At 39.3% G+C, this 17,041-nt stretch overlaps 3 non-coding genes across 3 annotated transcripts; all 3 read right to left on the bottom strand.

Moving 5' to 3' along the window:
- Positions 1-261: 261 nt before the first annotated feature.
- On the bottom strand, positions 262-332 carry TRNAG-GCC (transfer RNA glycine (anticodon GCC)). Its single transcript has one exon. It is a non-coding gene; the product is annotated as a tRNA-Gly (tRNA).
- Positions 333-14,131: 13,799 nt separating this feature from the next.
- On the bottom strand, positions 14,132-14,202 carry TRNAG-GCC (transfer RNA glycine (anticodon GCC)). Its single transcript has one exon. It is a non-coding gene; the product is annotated as a tRNA-Gly (tRNA).
- Positions 14,203-16,265: 2,063 nt separating this feature from the next.
- Positions 16,266-16,336, bottom strand: TRNAG-GCC (transfer RNA glycine (anticodon GCC)). The gene has a single exon. It is a non-coding gene; the product is annotated as a tRNA-Gly (tRNA).
- Positions 16,337-17,041: the final 705 nt, after the last annotated feature.

Genomic DNA, 17,041 nt, shown 5'->3' with positions numbered 1-17,041 from the left:
TAAAGCATAAATTAAATGTTCATAAACCCTACATACAATGCATAATAATTAAAATGGTCGTGGTTTAAACAAACTAATTCAAAAACAAACAAAAAAAGAAAAATTTAATTCAAACTATAGTGAAAATAGTATTATGCTTTTGAGACTGGTAAATGACAATTTAAAATTAAAATAGAGCTCAGGAATTTACGCTACATCCAAACGAAGAATGACTGTTGAGGTTACCAAACATCACTAATTTGTTCATCATAGCTCTACTTGTGCACCAGCCGGGAATCAAACCCGGGTCTGTACCGTGGCAGGGTACTATTCTACCACTAGACCACTGGTGCTTATTCGGAGCACTTGCAAAAGATACTACACATGTAACTATGCAATTCTATACTATATAATATAACTAATCAATAGTATTTTATATTGCATATGAGTTATGTTGTTATTATTATTATCAACATAATCAAATTTCACTTTACTCTTTCAAAACATGCAAGGTTTAATTTAGTCCCTGAAAAAAAGAACAACAACTTCGAGTCGTTGAGAAGAAAAAGTAAGTTACAGTTTTCAAAATCATGTTTAAATTCTAGAACATTAAAACATTATAAGAATTTTGGAACCTATGATTTTCGCATGATAAACACATTAGTTTACATAGCTTCATCTATGATGATGCGATGGATCGTAGAAATATACTTTTGCGTCTCTATCTATCTTCTTCCCTTTCATTCCTTGTCACGACTCGTTCTTTAAGGTAATTAGAATGAGAAACTTTATTGTAAATTAACTTTCACTCTTTCACTTGGATAGTTGAAGTGAATGTGCTCTATATTCTGCCTCATAATATGATATGTATACTGTAAGATGTTTATTTGTTCTCAAAGATATTAGATCTCTATAATGGAAGAAGAATTGTCCAAAACTTAATATTATAGAATAAATGTATCGATCCCATTCTACGGTTGTGAAACCAATGGGTTGTAGCGTTGACTTTCTAGGTAAAAACAGACAATTGCTTGGGCATTGTATGAGATACTCGATTACTCAAGTTGCAACATGGAAGTGAATGAGACCAGTCTTGTAAAGAAACTTGATGGGTTATTGAACGATGTATGGGATGATAGGTTTTGTTTTGGTATTCTACAATAATGCGTCTATGTTTCTTTAATTTGTACAAATGTCTGGCAATAGAGCCTCACAGTCCCGCAGAAATTTTAGAGAGTTATCAGATGGTGTTGATACAGGTTTGGAGCCTAGAAAGAAGTTGTCACAAATGAGATCATGCAAGTATATTATTTGACAAATCTAAATTCCTTTGATAGAACGGGAGAATTCAAAGCCAAGAAAGTATTTAAGTTGACCTAATTTTTTGATCTTGAAGGATTCCTGGAGAACTACTTTGAGGGTGCTAAATATAGAAAGTGAATTATCGGCTTGTATCGCATCATACCAATATACTATCAATAATGTGAATGACTAAGGCGAGATTCTGACACGGCTTGGTGATATTGTGTTGGAACGTGGTTAGCTTCTCATATGTTTTCCTACACGCCTCTTTAAGGCCATATATGGATTTAATAAGCTCTCTCACTTTGTTAGGTCTAGACGAGATAGCCACATGTGTTATTTCCATATAAACAACTTCTTGAAGGTTTCCATCTATGAATGTACTTTTTACATCAAGTTTATGTATATTCCAATTGTGCTTTGAGAGTTAGTGTGACTACTAGAATCACACTGGTCATTTTGGATGGAGGGGAGTATGTATCATAGAAATCTAGTCCCTGTATTATGTTATACACTTTTGCCACAATATGGCCTTAAATTGTTCAATATACCATCTCTGTCATGCCTGCTTTTTTATGTCCGTTTGCATCCTAATGGTTTTACATGAGGAGGGAGGTCAACTAGTTTTCCTACACGCCTCTTTAAGGCCATATATGGATTTAATAAGCTCTCTCACTTTGTTAGGTCTAGACGAGATAGCCACATGGGTTATTTCCATATAAACAACTTCTTGAAGGTTTCCATCTATGAATGTACTTTTTACATCAAGTTTATGTATATTCCAATTGTGCTTTGAGAGTTAGTGTGACTACTAGAATCACACTGGTCATTTTGGATGGAGGGGAGTATGTATCATAGAAATCTAGTCCTTGTATTATGTTATACACTTTTGCCACAATATGGCCTTAAATTGTTCAATATACCATCTCTGTCATGCCTGCTTTTTTATGTTCGTTTGCATCCTAATGGTTTTACATGAGGAGGGAGGTCAACTAGTTTTCATATTCCAGTCCTCTCTAGGGCACCCAACTCGACTTGTTTGGTTTTGTTCGAAGTGTCACACTTATAGCCTCGTGTCATACGGTGAACTGACTTTTTGTGTTTTGCTTTTTATCGCAATGTCGCGGATAGCAAGAGTCGCCACCGACTTTTCTTTTATCCAATAAGGAAAGGTGGAAAAGAACAGGAAAGACCTCAATAGATTTTGGGTTCGGGAGGTACATTATACAAAGGGAAGGTGTTAGCACCCTTTGTATCCATGGTTATCCATGGGCTCTTAATTACTGGATCACTTATATTTTTGTCTGAAAAGTGTCGGTGAATTGCTTAAAAATGTTTGAAAGAGAGTTTAACTTTGTAATGATTCTCGTATGAATGTATACAAAGTATTTATCTCATTTGATTTTGAAAATGGTTTAGAAAAATATAACTCGGTAATGATTCTAGTATGAATGTATACCAAGTGGTGATTTTCTAGGATTTGTAAAGTGTAAAGTGTGAGGGGTGGAAAATGTTTTAGGTTATGATCCAGTAATTGAGAGTTATACCTTCCTGAGGTCGTTATGGGCATTTCCTATCCTTATGAGGGTAAAACTGTCCTTACTATTGAGAAGTAAGTAATCTTACCCTTTGGATATTTAAGGGTCACCGTAGGGTCATCGATAGGTCATTGAAGGCAACAGTTGTAAGGATACCTTAGCATTCGAAGGGACGATCATCATTTAACCGTAGGCTACACCGAAGGGTCATCGAGGGACAAAATCGTATTTTCGAAGGCAACATCCGAGGGACCATGATTTATTTTATGATGATTTAACCGAAGGGTCTTTGCTAAGTGTATCCCTACATTCGCGGGACATGACCGTTATACCGTAATATCATAAGGCAAAAGAGAGGTCCAAGATCACATATTTAAAGGCTGCATTTTAAAGTTAATTAGGTGATTATGATGAATCTCCACATTAAAATCAATACATTAAAAATAATACATTAAAATTAATACATTAAAATTAATTATTAAAATTAATTATTAAAATTAACACATTAAAATTAATTAAGCAATTCAGGGTGAGCCTCCACAAGGGTATCCCACAAATAAAGTGGAAGACCTAAACAGCGATCTTTTTTCTGGGACATATGAACCTTTGCAAAATTCAACAAACGGGTTAGCATACCAAATCCGGGTGCAATCGAGGATTACACCGTAAAAGAAAAACAGCAGCAAGAAAACAGTGTATAATTAACATAGAATCGACTAGATACGCATAAGACATAACAAACAAAATATTGGCGGCTGCCCTTGTTCGCCTCTGCTTCGCCTAGCGAAGGTCTAGCGAACACTCGCTGCGTGCTCGCTTAGCGATGTGCTAGCGAGCGGCTGCGGGTTTTGAATTTCAGAACAGTATGACTTCAACCTGCGGCATGGCTTATGGCATCCAACACATAATTATATGGTTCAGCATTCACAATATCCAGGCACACTTAAATTCACATGCAAAACCTCAAATATGTTTATGAATTCAATTATATTATCACATGCAAGTTAAGAACATAAAGCGGTATCACATGCAAATTAAGAAAATAACACGATAATAGTAATGCAAACCTGTTTGCAATCGAATTGCAACCTTGAATTGGCGAGCCGGATTGAGTTGGGCGGCGGTAGCTTCGGGGCGGGGAAGTGACCTTCAGGGTTTCTTCACTCGGAACTCTCTAAAGTAGCCTCCAGGGTTTCCGTGCCAGGGTTTCCGTCCGTCTTCCTCTGTTTTTCGTCCTCCCTTTTCATTACTGAAGTGCTGGTATTTATAATGCCCTTTTTCATGACCTAATGGGCTCAGAATGAAGCCCGAAATTTTTTGTTGTCTGTCAGCCCCGCTAGGCGAGCTGGTAGCGAACGTTTGCTTCGCTAGGCGAGCTGGTATCGAACGTTCGCTAGGCGAGCTGGTAGCGAACGTTCGCTAGGCGAGCTGGTAGCGAACAGGCCAGTTTGGGCCATTTTCTGGATTGGGCCATTCGTGAGCTGGGCCTTCGTTCCTTTGAGATCAGCGTCATAAAAATGATTCGGAATGCCTTGAAAAATGTCTTGAAATATTAATGGGCAAATTTTGGGGTATGACAGCTGCCCCTGTTCAATATTCTTGAACCGAGAGAGTAGAATGGTAGGTGCACCATTCGTGGTCTGGAGGTGGAAGATTATTGAACACTAAAATGCCCAAAAATTTGCGCTGGTCGATCAGGAGCTAGTCTTGATGGAGATGGGCTTAAGGATGCCATCCAGGGAATTTGATGATGAGAACTTCAGGGTGCGTCGTTCATTAGACGATATCTGAAGACATGGACGTCGTACCGAGTCATACGATAGACCGGATAGTGAGTCATCCATTATGCTGTCGCCTTCGCTGGGGAGTCAGAGTGTGTTATATGCTGCTGGGGATAAGGGATCAGAATGGATCATATGCTAGACTGTATCTGAATACCAGAGTGAGTTGTTCATTGGGCGGATGACTTCGCTGAGGATGAAAAATCAGAATGGCTCGTACGCTAGATCGTCTCTGAATTGCAGAACGACACCTCCATTAAGCGGGTGATTTCATTGGGGATAGAAGATCAGACTGGGTCGTATGCTAGATCGTATCTGAGTTGAATATCCAAATGGGTCTTATGATAGACTGTATTGGAGTTGCAGGATGAGCCGTCCATTAGGCTGAATCTGATGATAAAAGGGGGTAGTCGTACACTAGACTACACTTCAGAAATGTACCGTACACTAGGTAGCATCTGAGGAGACGAAGGTCTAATTGGGTCGTACATTAGACCGTATCTGAGCAGACTGAGCCGTCCATTAGGCTGAATCTGATGATAAAAAAGGGGGTAGTCGTACACTAGACTACCATTCAGAAATGTACCTGTCCGAAGGTAGCATCTGAGTAAGGGAGTAGCCGTATACTAGACTACCATTCAGAAATGTACCTGTCCGAAGGTAGCATCTGAGTAAGGGAGTAGCCGTCTATTAGACTACCATTCAGAAATGTACCTGTCCGAAGGTAGCATCTGAGTAAGGGAAGTAGCCGTATACCAGACTACCATTCAGGAATGTACCTGTCCGAAGGTAGCACCTGAGCAAGGGGAGTAGCCGTATACCAGACTACCATTCAGGAATGTACCTGTCCGAAGGTAGCACCTGAGCAAGGGGAGTAGCCGTATACCAGACTACCATTCAGGAATGTACCTGTCCGAAGGTAGCACCTGAGCAAGGGGAGTAGCCGTATACCAGACTACCATTCAGGAATGTACCTGTCCGAAGGTAGCACCTGAGCAAGGGAAGTAGCCGTATACCAGACTACCATTCAGGAATGTACCGTACACTAGGTAGCACCTGAGCAAGGGGAGTAGCCGTATACCAGACTACCATTCAGGAATGTACCTGTCCGAAGGTAGCACCTGAGCAAGGGGAGTAGCCGTATACCAGACTACCATTCAGGAATGTACCTGTCCGAAGGTAGCACCTGAGCAAGGGGAGTAGCCGTATACCAGACTACCATTCAGGAATGTACCTGTCCGAAGGTAGCACCTGAGCAAGGGAAGTAGCCGTATACCAGACTACCATTCAGGAATGTACCTGTCCGAAGGTAGCACCTGAGCAAGGGAAGAGGGTCTAACTTGGTCGTACATTAGACTGTCACTGAGCAGAATCTGGTCTAACTTGGTCGTACATTAGACTATATTTGATGACTGGAAGGTCTAACTTGGTCGTACATTAGACTGTATTTGAGTGGTATTTGAAGGTCAGAATGGATCGTACGCTAGATCGTATCTGAGTTGTTGAAGGTCAGTGTGGATCGTACGCTAGATCGTATCTGAGTTGTTGAAGGTCAGAATGGATCGTACGCTAGATCGTATCTGAGTTGTTGGAGTCATATGTTGAGATGAATCAGGATGGACCGTATGCTAGGCAGTACCTGAGAAGTGAAGGTCCAACTGGGTCGTACATTAGACCGTGTTGGGAGTAGTTGAAGATCAGAATGGATCGTCCGTTAGATCGTATCTGAGTGGAAGGAGTCATATGTTGGGCTGAATCAGAAAGAACCGTATGCTAGGCTATATCTGATAGTAATTGTATATGTTGTATTTGCAATGAATATTTGGGATGAGCTCATAGATGCCATCGTTAGGAGGATGTCAGAATGAATGTTGACATGGAGTATATCTGAAAGATGTATCTGAAGAAGAAAGTAGTCGTACGCTAGACTACACCTCGGAATATACCGTACGCTAGGCAGTATCTGAGGGATATAGTTGAATCTTGAAAGTAATTGATAAAGATGTCCGTCTGAATGGACCTTTGTTTTGACTGTGTCAGGAGGATAATTGACCTGAAAAATAAAGTTAGCTTCATGCCATGTCATGATGCATGAGATGCAAATGTTGTATGCATGCGTGTGCTATGAAATGATGTAATGTGTGAATTATGTGTCTGGAATAAATGAGAGCATTGTATACATGTATATGTTATGAAATGATGTAATGTATATGATGCGGAACGAAAATTGTATGTAGGTATGTGATGTGAAATGATGTAATGAATGCACTATGTGTCTGAAACGTTCTTCCAGGGGACTCTACTGGGGAAATAAATCTCAGTCTTCTGGTCGGAGATATTTGTATTGATGACCCTTTCTTAGCCGGGGATGCTTGATTTTCGTCTGATGGTAGAAATGTTCAACAGAAGCCTGGCTGGGGGTGGAAGAGATGACCCATCTAGTGATGCCAAGTTCTTCTGGGGAATAACTGGCGTTGCCGGGGAATCGAATTAGCAACGGATTCATTGGGAAGCGTGATTAGACCTTCTCCTCGATCCCGAAGTCGTGTAGTAATTGCTATTACTATTCTAGGCATGCATTTTTGGTGAACATTGATCATATTCAAATGCATATATCAATTCAAGTTAAATCAATGGACGTTTACGCAAACAAAACAGAGAAAGTAAAACAAAAGCATCTTTTTGGAAATGAAATTGTATTGATTTTGAAAGAGGGCCTATAAACAGGCAATTTGTGTACAAGGAGACAGAAATCCTAGTAAGAGGAAATTGCCGAGAAAACAAAGAAAAAGCTATGCAGGAAAAGTCCTATCGATTCTAATTCCACCACTGTCATTATGTCTTCAAGCGTCTCATCTCCTGTTGTCGGATAGAAGTGATTGGCTTGTTCAGTCCCTTGAACTTGGTTGAAGCTGACTGAGAACGGGACATAGTCATACGCTTTTAATCCCTAATTTTTGCCTGGACCGCCTTTTCAGGTTTTCAGTCCACCGGGATACCCTTTTTTGCCCAAGCCGCCTTTTCAGGTTTTCGACTTGCCGGGTGTACGTCTTTATATGTTTATCCCTAATTTTTGCCCGAACCCTTTTGGTTCGCCGGGATGCCCTTACTTTTGCCTAGGTACGTCGACCTAGCGGGTCTCTTTTATGCGTAGTATTTTTTAACTATGTCAGCGTTCACAGGATGCGGGAACTCTTCGCCATCCATTGTAGCAAGTATCATGGCTCCGCCGGAGAATACCTTCTTAACTACAAATGGTCCTTCGTATGTGGGAGTCCATTTGCCCCTGGGATCACCTTATGGTTGAATGATACGCTTGATAACTAAGTCGCCGATTTGGTACACTCGTCTCTTGACCTTTTTGTTAAATGCCTGGGTCATGCGCTTCTGATATATCTGCCCATGACAAACAGCCGCAAGTCTCTTTTCCTCAATCAAATTTATCTGATCGAGTCGAGTTTGAATCCATTCATCCTCATCTAAGCCTGCATCTTTCACAATTCTTAGAGAGGGGATCTGAACTTCCACTGGTAAAACGGCTTCCATTCCATAGACTAAAGAGAAAGGGGTTGCCCCTGTCGAAGTGCGGTAACCATGAAGAGCAAAAGGTAACATCTCATACCAGTCTTTGTATGTTACTGTTATATTCTTGATATTGTTAGCAGCCTCCACGGCGTCGTTCGTCTTTGGCCGGTACGGAGAAGAGTTATGGTGTTTTATTTTGAACTGCATGCAGAGTTCAGTTTAGTACCATTATCAGTGATAACTCTTTCAGATTTCTCAAATAGATATTTGATAGAATCCATCTTAGAAGTCAATAAAGTGGTATGATTCAACATGTACTGTCTTAGTCGGCGAGCAGCCCAAGCCAAAGCGCAGCAAGCTTTCTCGAGCTGTGAGTATCTTGTTTCATAGTCGGTACCTTTTGCTAAGGCAGTGTATGACATGCTCTTTTCGACCAGACTCGTCATGTTGCCCCAGCACACCCTATTGAATTTTCTAACACGGTCAAATACATGATTAGAGGTCTTCCTTCAACTGGTGGCATCGGAATTGGGGGTTCTTGGAGATATTTCCTGATTTTGTCATTCATCATTCCATACCATCTCTTGATTTTTCCTTTTTAGTAATTTGAAGATGGGTTTGCAGGTAGCAGTCAAGTGCGGGATGAACCGGGCAATGTAATTCGAGTGCCCCCAAGAAACCTCTGACTTCTTTCTTGTCTATTTCAGTACCTATTGCAATTTCAATTGATTCCTCCTTCGGCTGTATGGTCTTTTCTTCTTGTAGTAACAGTCTGGCAAGTTCTCCAGGGACTTTACAACCTTCCTCACTTCCATCCTCGGCTTGGTAGATCGGATTTTCAAAGTCATAATGAACAGTAGTAGAACTATTATCAACAGGATCCAGAGTGGATATGGATCGACAAATTGTTACGTGGGTGTGTGCAAGAAAACATAGCTTGTTTGAAAAATGACAGGAAAGATAAAGAGCGCAATATTTGAATGCAAAAAGTCCATTGATTTATTGAATATGAATATGCTTATGAATATGACAAAACCCTTGAAAAATTAGCTATTATGCCCCGGGCCTAGACACAATGCTTTGAAACACTAAAATAGCAATAACAATTACTCCTGACTAAAGGTAATCGGGATAATGTCTTCAGCCTTCCAATTATTGAGTCTGTCACCAATTGTTGGGAAAATCCAGCTATCCAGGTCGCAACCGCTATCAGTATCCTCCACAGCATTGACAGTCTTGTCATGATTAGGCAGAGGGGCAGTGATGACATTAGGAGTCTCCGGAGGCTCGAACTCAATTTCCCCAGCGTCGATCATGTCCTGAATTTTATTCTTTAACAGCCAACAATCGTTTGTATCGTGCCCGGGGCTATCGGAGTGATATGCACACCTGGCATTGGGATTATAACGAGGTGAAGCAGTGTTGACATTTGCAGGAGGACCTCTGAGAGTGATTAAGTTTACCTTTAGCATACTTTGCAGTGCTTGTGCTAAAGTCATATTGAGCTTGGTAAACTGCCTTCTTGGTCTGTCTGGTCTTTGCTGGAAGTATTGAGCTGGCGGGGCGGCGATCGTCACTGCTCCAACGGCATGGTCACCATTTTTCTTGTTATGATTTTTTTGACCATACACAGCATTCGATTCATTCTTCCCATGGTAGGACTTTTTACTGCTTGTAGAAGCAGCTGCCTGTAACTTTCCACTTCGAATGCCACTCTCTACCCGTTCACCTGTCAGTATAAGTTCAGTGAAACCTGATGAAGAACTCCCCAGTAGGTGGCTGTAGAATGGGCCAGTCAGGGTACCCATGAACATGTCCACTAATTCTCGGTCAGTTATAGGGGGTTTGACTCTGCCAGCCAAATCTCTCCATTTCTGAGCGTACTCTTTGAAGCTTTCTTTGGATCCCATAGTCATATTTTGCAACTGTAGCAGAGTAGGCGCTAATTCAGAATTGTACTAGTACTGCTTATAGAAAGCTGTTGCTAAATCAGTCCAGGTGCGGATGTCAGAGCTCTCGAGCTGATAATACCATTCCAACTGAGTGCCAGACAGACTTTCTTGGAAGAAATGGATCCATAGTTTCTTATCAGTGGTATGCGGCTGGATCTTTCTCACATAAGCCCTTAAATGCATCTGAGGACAGGATGCACCATCGTACTTAGTGAAAGTGGGGATTTTGAATTTGCGGGGAATGGTCACATCGAAGACCAGGCCCAAACTTTCGAAATCTAGACCAGGCGCCTTCTGACCCTCCATGGCTAGCATGCGTTCTTCCAGCAACTTGTACTTATCATCTCTCGGAGAGTATTGTTCATTTTCATAGTTCTCATCGTCATCCTCAGGGTTGGAGAAATCAGCGTTCTCTTCCTCTGAGTCATTCTCCGCCCCCTCCTCTGGACCATTCGGGATTCCAAATTTGATTCCCGTAGCCTGTCCTTTACGCCTTCTTCCTGGGCTAATGAAACTCACAGCTTTCTTGTCTTTCTTCTTTTCGACCAGAAGAGCCTTCAGTTCCTCCTGCCCCTTGGATAAGCTTAGCATCATCTCCTTGAATTGAGCATTCTGAGTCTGGAGATCTTTGACAGTTTGTTCGAGATCCATTTTTCTGTTTGGAGGAAAACTGTGAGAACACTGATCCCTTTAGAGTACCTGTTATGCAATGTTATGTTATGCTATGCAATGTATGAAATGTTTTCAAGGACTTTTGGAATTTAACTTTGCATAAACTACCAAAACGGGAAACTTTTTTTTTATTTTTTTTTTATTTTTTATTTTTTATTTATATAAAACAGAGCAAAGTTAAATCCCTAAGTCCTTGAAATGGTTAGTACAATGTTATGATGTCATGATGTTATGATGTTATGATGTTATGAGGTTAAATAAATAACAAGCACAAGCAAGTCACACAACCATCATTCCTAGGTTTTAAGGCTTGCATGAGTTCCATAGGTAAGTACCCTCCCCACTGAAGTTTGGTTGGTTCAACCTGTCCTAGAATAGTAACCGGGTTCTAGAAGGATCTCCAATCATTGACCTTTCTTTAAGTCCACTTCAGTGCAACACCAAGTGGTTGACCGAAGCTTCCCTAAAGTCCAATCTCAAAGAGTGTAGTATCGAGTCTCAACCAAACCCCAGTCGGAACCGAAGTCAGTTAGCTCACTACTTTCTAATGGCCAGGATGAGTCAATTAGGGTTCTAAAGGTCTGGTTAATGCTTTGATGACACCACGCGGAAGCCAAATTTTTCCTCAAATAACATGAGGACCATCAGGACAACCAAAGCGTCACATTAACCGTAGCCATCATTTTAACCATTCCAGTATACGCCGGATAGTCGCGATGATCTATTGCTACTTACCTAAGGTACACTAGATCCGGGTGTAGGATCTTTCACTCAAGAATACCCAAGCAATCCCTTAAAAGTAAATCAGACAATTTTAAATAAGTGATCTTGTTTTTAAGGTAACCTCTCTTTTTAAGTATTCCCCAGCAGAGTCGCCAGTTCTGTCATACGGTGAACTGACTTTTTGTGTTTTGCTTTTTATCGCAATGTCGCGGATAGCAAGAGTCGCCACCGACTTTTCTTTTATCCAATAAGGAAAGGTGGAAAAGAACAGGAAAGACCTCAATAGATTTTGGGTTCGGGAGGTACATTATACAAAGGGAAGGTGTTAGCACCCTTTGTATCCATGGTTATCCATGGGCTCTTAATTACTGGATCACTTATATTTTTGTCTGAAAAGTGTCGGTGAATTGCTTAAAAAATGTTTGAAAGAGAGTTTAACTTTGTAATGATTCTCGTATGAATGTATACAAAGTATTTATCTCATTTGATTTTGAAAATGGTTTAGAAAAATATAACTCGGTAATGATTCTAGTATGAATGTATACCAAGTGGTGATTTTCTAGGATTTGTAAAGTGTAAAGTGTGAGGGGTGGAAAATGTTTTAGGTTATGATCCAGTAATTGAGAGTTATACCTTCCTGAGGTCGTTATGGGCATTTCCTATCCTTATGAGGGTAAAACTGTCCTTACTATTGAGAAGTAAGTAATCTTACCCTTTGGATATTTAAGGGTCACCGTAGGGTCATCGATAGGTCATTGAAGGCAACAGTTGTAAGGATACCTTAGCATTCGAAGGGACGATCATCATTTAACCGTAGGCTACACCGAAGGGTCATCGAGGGACAAAATCGTATTTTCGAAGGCAACATCCGAGGGACCATGATTTATTTTATGATGATTTAACCGAAGGGTCTTTGCTAAGTGTATCCCTACATTCGCGGGACATGACCGTTATACCGTAATATCATAAGGCAAAAGAGAGGTCCAAGATCACATATTTAAAGGCTGCATTTTAAAGTTAATTAGGTGATTATGATGAATCTCCACATTAAAATCAATACATTAAAAATAATACATTAAAATTAATACATTAAAATTAATTATTAAAATTAATTATTAAAATTAACACATTAAAATTAATTAAGCAATTCAGGGTGAGCCTCCACAAGGGTATCCCACAAATAAAGTGGAAGACCTAAACAGCGATCTTTTTTCTGGGACATATGAACCTTTGCAAAATTCAACAAACGGGTTAGCATACCAAATCCGGGTGCAATCGAGGATTACACCGTAAAAGAAAAACAGCAGCAAGAAAACAGTGTATAATTAACATAGAATCGACTAGATACGCATAAGACATAACAAACAAAATATTGGCGGCTGCCCTTGTTCGCCTCTGCTTCGCCTAGCGAAGGTCTAGCGAACACTCGCTGCGTGCTCGCTTAGCGATGTGCTAGCGAGCGGCTGCGGGTTTTGAATTTCAGAACAGTATGACTTCAACCTGCGGCATGGCTTATGGCATCCAACACATAATTATATGGTTCAGCATTCACAATATCCAGGCACACTTAAATTCACATGCAAAACCTCAAATATGTTTATGAATTCAATTATATTATCACATGCAAGTTAAGAACATAAAGCGGTATCACATGCAAATTAAGAAAATAACACGATAATAGTAATGCAAACCTGTTTGCAATCGAATTGCAACCTTGAATTGGCGAGCCGGATTGAGTTGGGCGGCGGTAGCTTCGGGGCGGGGAAGTGACCTTCAGGGTTTCTTCACTCGGAACTCTCTAAAGTAGCCTCCAGGGTTTCCGTGCCAGGGTTTCCATCCGTCTTCCTCTGTTTTTCGTCCTCCCTTTTCATTACTGAAGTGCTGGTATTTATAATGCCCTTTTTCATGACCTAATGGGCTCAGAATGAAGCCCGAAATTTTTTGTTGTCTGTCAGCCCCGCTAGGCGAGCTGGTAGCGAACGTTTGCTTCGCTAGGCGAGCTGGTAGCGAACGTTCGCTAGGCGAGCTGGTAGCGAACGTTCGCTAGGCGAGCTGGTAGCGAACGTTCGCTAGGCGAGCTGGTAGCGAACGCGTAGCGAACAGGCCAGTTTGGGCCATTTTCTGGATTGGGCCATTCGTGAGCTGGGCCTTCGTTCCTTTGAGATCAGCGTCATAAAAATGATTCGGAATGCCTTGAAAAATGTCTTGAAATATTAATGGGCAAATTTTGGGGTATGACACCTCGGCATAAGACTTAGGTTCAGTTTGAACATTAATAGACAAGACAAAATGACAAAGAGATGAGGGGCATATAAGATAAAAACATTGAGACGAGATAATATAATTTAAAAAAACATCACATCAAAGTATAAAATTAAATCTATAGTAGATAGTGGGTAATGCTTAAATTAAATGTTCATAAACCCTATATACAATGCATAATAATTAAGATGGTCGTGGTTTAAACAAACTAATTCAAAAACAAACAAAAAAAGAAAAATTTAATTCAAACTATGGTGAAAGTAATAGTATGCTTTTGAGACTAGTAAATGACAATTTAAAATTAAAATAGAGCTCAGGGAGTTTACACTTCATCCAAATGAAGGATGACTGGTGAGGTTACCAAACATCACTAATTTGTTCATCATAGCTCTACTTGTGCACCAGCCGGGAATCGAACCCGGGTCTGTACCGTGGCAGGGTACTATTCTACCACTAGACCACTGGTGCTTATTGGGATCACTTGCAAAAGATACTACACATGTAACTATGCAAGTCTGTACTATATAATATAACTAATCAATAGTATTTTATATTGCATATGAGTTATGTTGTTATTATTATTATCAACATAATCAAATTTCACTTTACTCTTTCAAAACATGCAAGGTTTAATTTAGTCCATGAAAAAAAGAACAACAACTTCGAGTCGTTGAGAAGAAAAAGTAAGTTACAGTTTTCAAAATCATGTTTAAATTCTAGAACATTAAAACATTATAAGAATTTTGGAACCTATGATTTTCGCATGATAAACACATTAATAGACATAGCTTCATCTATGATGATGCGATGGATCATAGAAATATACTTTTGCGTCTCTATCTATCTTCTTCCCTTTCATTCCTTGTCACGACTCGTTCTTTAAGGTAATTAGAATGTGAAACTTTATTGTAAATTAACTTTCACTCTTTCACTTGGATAGTTGAAGTGAATGTGCTCTATATTCTGCCTCATAATATGATATGTATACTGTAAGATGTTTATTTGTTCTCAAAGATATTAGATCTCTACAATGGAAGAAGAATTGTCCAAAACTTAATATTATAGAATAAATGTATCGATCCCATTCTACGGTTGTGAAACCAATGGGTTGTAGCGGTGACTTTCTAGGTAAAAACAGACAATTGCTTGGGCATTGTTTGAGATACTTGATTACTCGAGTTGCAACATGGAAGTGAATGAGACCAGTCTTGTAAAGAAACTTGATGGGTTATTGAACGATGTATGGGATGATAGGTTTTGTTTTGGTATTCTACAATAATGCGTCTATGTTTCTTTAATTTGTACAAATGTCTGGCAATAGAGCCTCACAGTTCCGCAGAAATTTTAGAGAGTTATCAGATGGTGTTGATACAGGTTTGGAGCCTAGAAAGAAGTTGTCACAAATGAGATCATGCAAGTATATCATTTGACAAATCTAAATTCCTTTGATAGAACGGGAGAATTCAAAGCCAAGAAAGTATTTAAGTTGACCTATTTTTTTGATCTTGAAGGATTCCTGGAGAACTACTTTGAGGGTGCTAAATTTAGAAAGTGAATTATCGGCTTGTATCGCATCAACTCAATATACTATCAATAATGTGAATGACTAAGGCGAGATTCAGACGCGGCTTGGTGATATTCTGTTGGAACGTGGTTAGCTTCTCATATGTTTTCCTACACGCCTCTTTAAGGCCATATATGGATTTAATAAGCTCTCTCACTTTGTTAGGTCTAGACGAGATAGCCACATGGGTTATTTCCATATAAACAACTTCTTGAAGGTTTCCATCTATGAATGTACTTTTTACATCAAGTTTATGTATATTCCAATTGTGCTTTGAGAGTTAGTGTGACTACTAGAATCACACTGGTCATTTTGGATGGAGGGGAGTATGTATCATAGAAATCTAGTCCCTATATTATGTTATACACTTTTGCCACAATATGGCCTTAAATTGTTCAATATACCATCTCTGTCATGCCTGCTTTTTTATGTCCGTTTGCATCCTAATGGTTTTACATGAGGAGGGAGGTCAACTAGTTTTCATATTCCAGTCCTCTCTAGGGCACCCAACTCGACTTGTTTGGTTTTGTTCGAAGTGTCACACTTATAGCCTCGGCATAAGACTTAGGTTCAGTTTGAACATTAATAGACAAGACAAAATGACAAAGAGATGAGGGGCATATAAGATAAAAACATTGAGACGAGATAATATAATTTAAAAAACATCACATCAAAGTATAAAATTAAATCTATAGTAGATAGTGGGTAAAGCATAAATTAAATGTTCATAAACCCTATATACAATGCATAATAATTAAAATGGTCGTGGTTTAAACAAACTAATTCAAAAACAAACAAAAAAAGAAAAATTTAATTCAAACTATAGTGAAAATAGTATTATGCTTTTGAGACTGGTAAATGACAATTTAAAATTAAAATAGAGCTCAGGAATTTACGCTACATCCAAACGAAGAATGACTGTTGAGGTTACCAAACATCACTAATTTGTTCATCATAGCTCTACTTGTGCACCAGCCGGGAATCAAACCCGGGTCTGTACCGTGGCAGGGTACTATTCTACCACTAGACCACTGGTGCTTATTCGGAGCACTTGCAAAAGATACTACACATGTAACTATGCAATTCTATACTATATAATATAACTAATCAATAGTATTTTATATTGCATATGAGTTATGTTGTTATTATTATTATCAACATAATCAAATTTCACTTTACTCTTTCAAAACATGCAAGGTTTAATTTAGTCCCTGAAAAAAAGAACAACAACTTCGAGTCGTTGAGAAGAAAAAGTAAGTTACAGTTTTCAAAATCATGTTTAAATTCTAGAACATTAAAACATTATAAGAATTTTGGAACCTATGATTTTCGCATGATAAACACATTAGTATACATAGCTTCATCTATGATGATGCGATGGATCGTAGAAATATACTTTTGCGTCTCTATCTATCTTCTTCCCTTTCATTCCTTGTCACGACTCGTTCTTTAAGGTAATTAGAATGAGAAACTTTATTGTAAATTAACTTTCACTCTTTCACTTGGATAGTTGAAGTGAATGTGCTCTATATTCTGCCTCATAATATGATATGTATACTGTAAGATGTTTATTTGTTCTCAAAGATATTAGATCTCTATAATGGAAGAAGAATTGTCCAAAACTTAATATTATAGAATAAATGTATCGATCCCATTCTACGGTTGTGAAACCAATGGGTTGTAGCGGTGACTTTCTAGGTAAAAACAGACAATTGCTTGGGCATTGTTTGAGATACTTGATTA

This window comes from Lathyrus oleraceus, unplaced genomic scaffold (genome assembly GCF_024323335.1).
Source record: "Lathyrus oleraceus cultivar Zhongwan6 unplaced genomic scaffold, CAAS_Psat_ZW6_1.0 chrUn0038, whole genome shotgun sequence".
NCBI lineage: Eukaryota > Viridiplantae > Streptophyta > Magnoliopsida > Fabales > Fabaceae > Lathyrus > Lathyrus oleraceus.
This window is presented reverse-complemented; position numbering and strand designations above follow the sequence as displayed.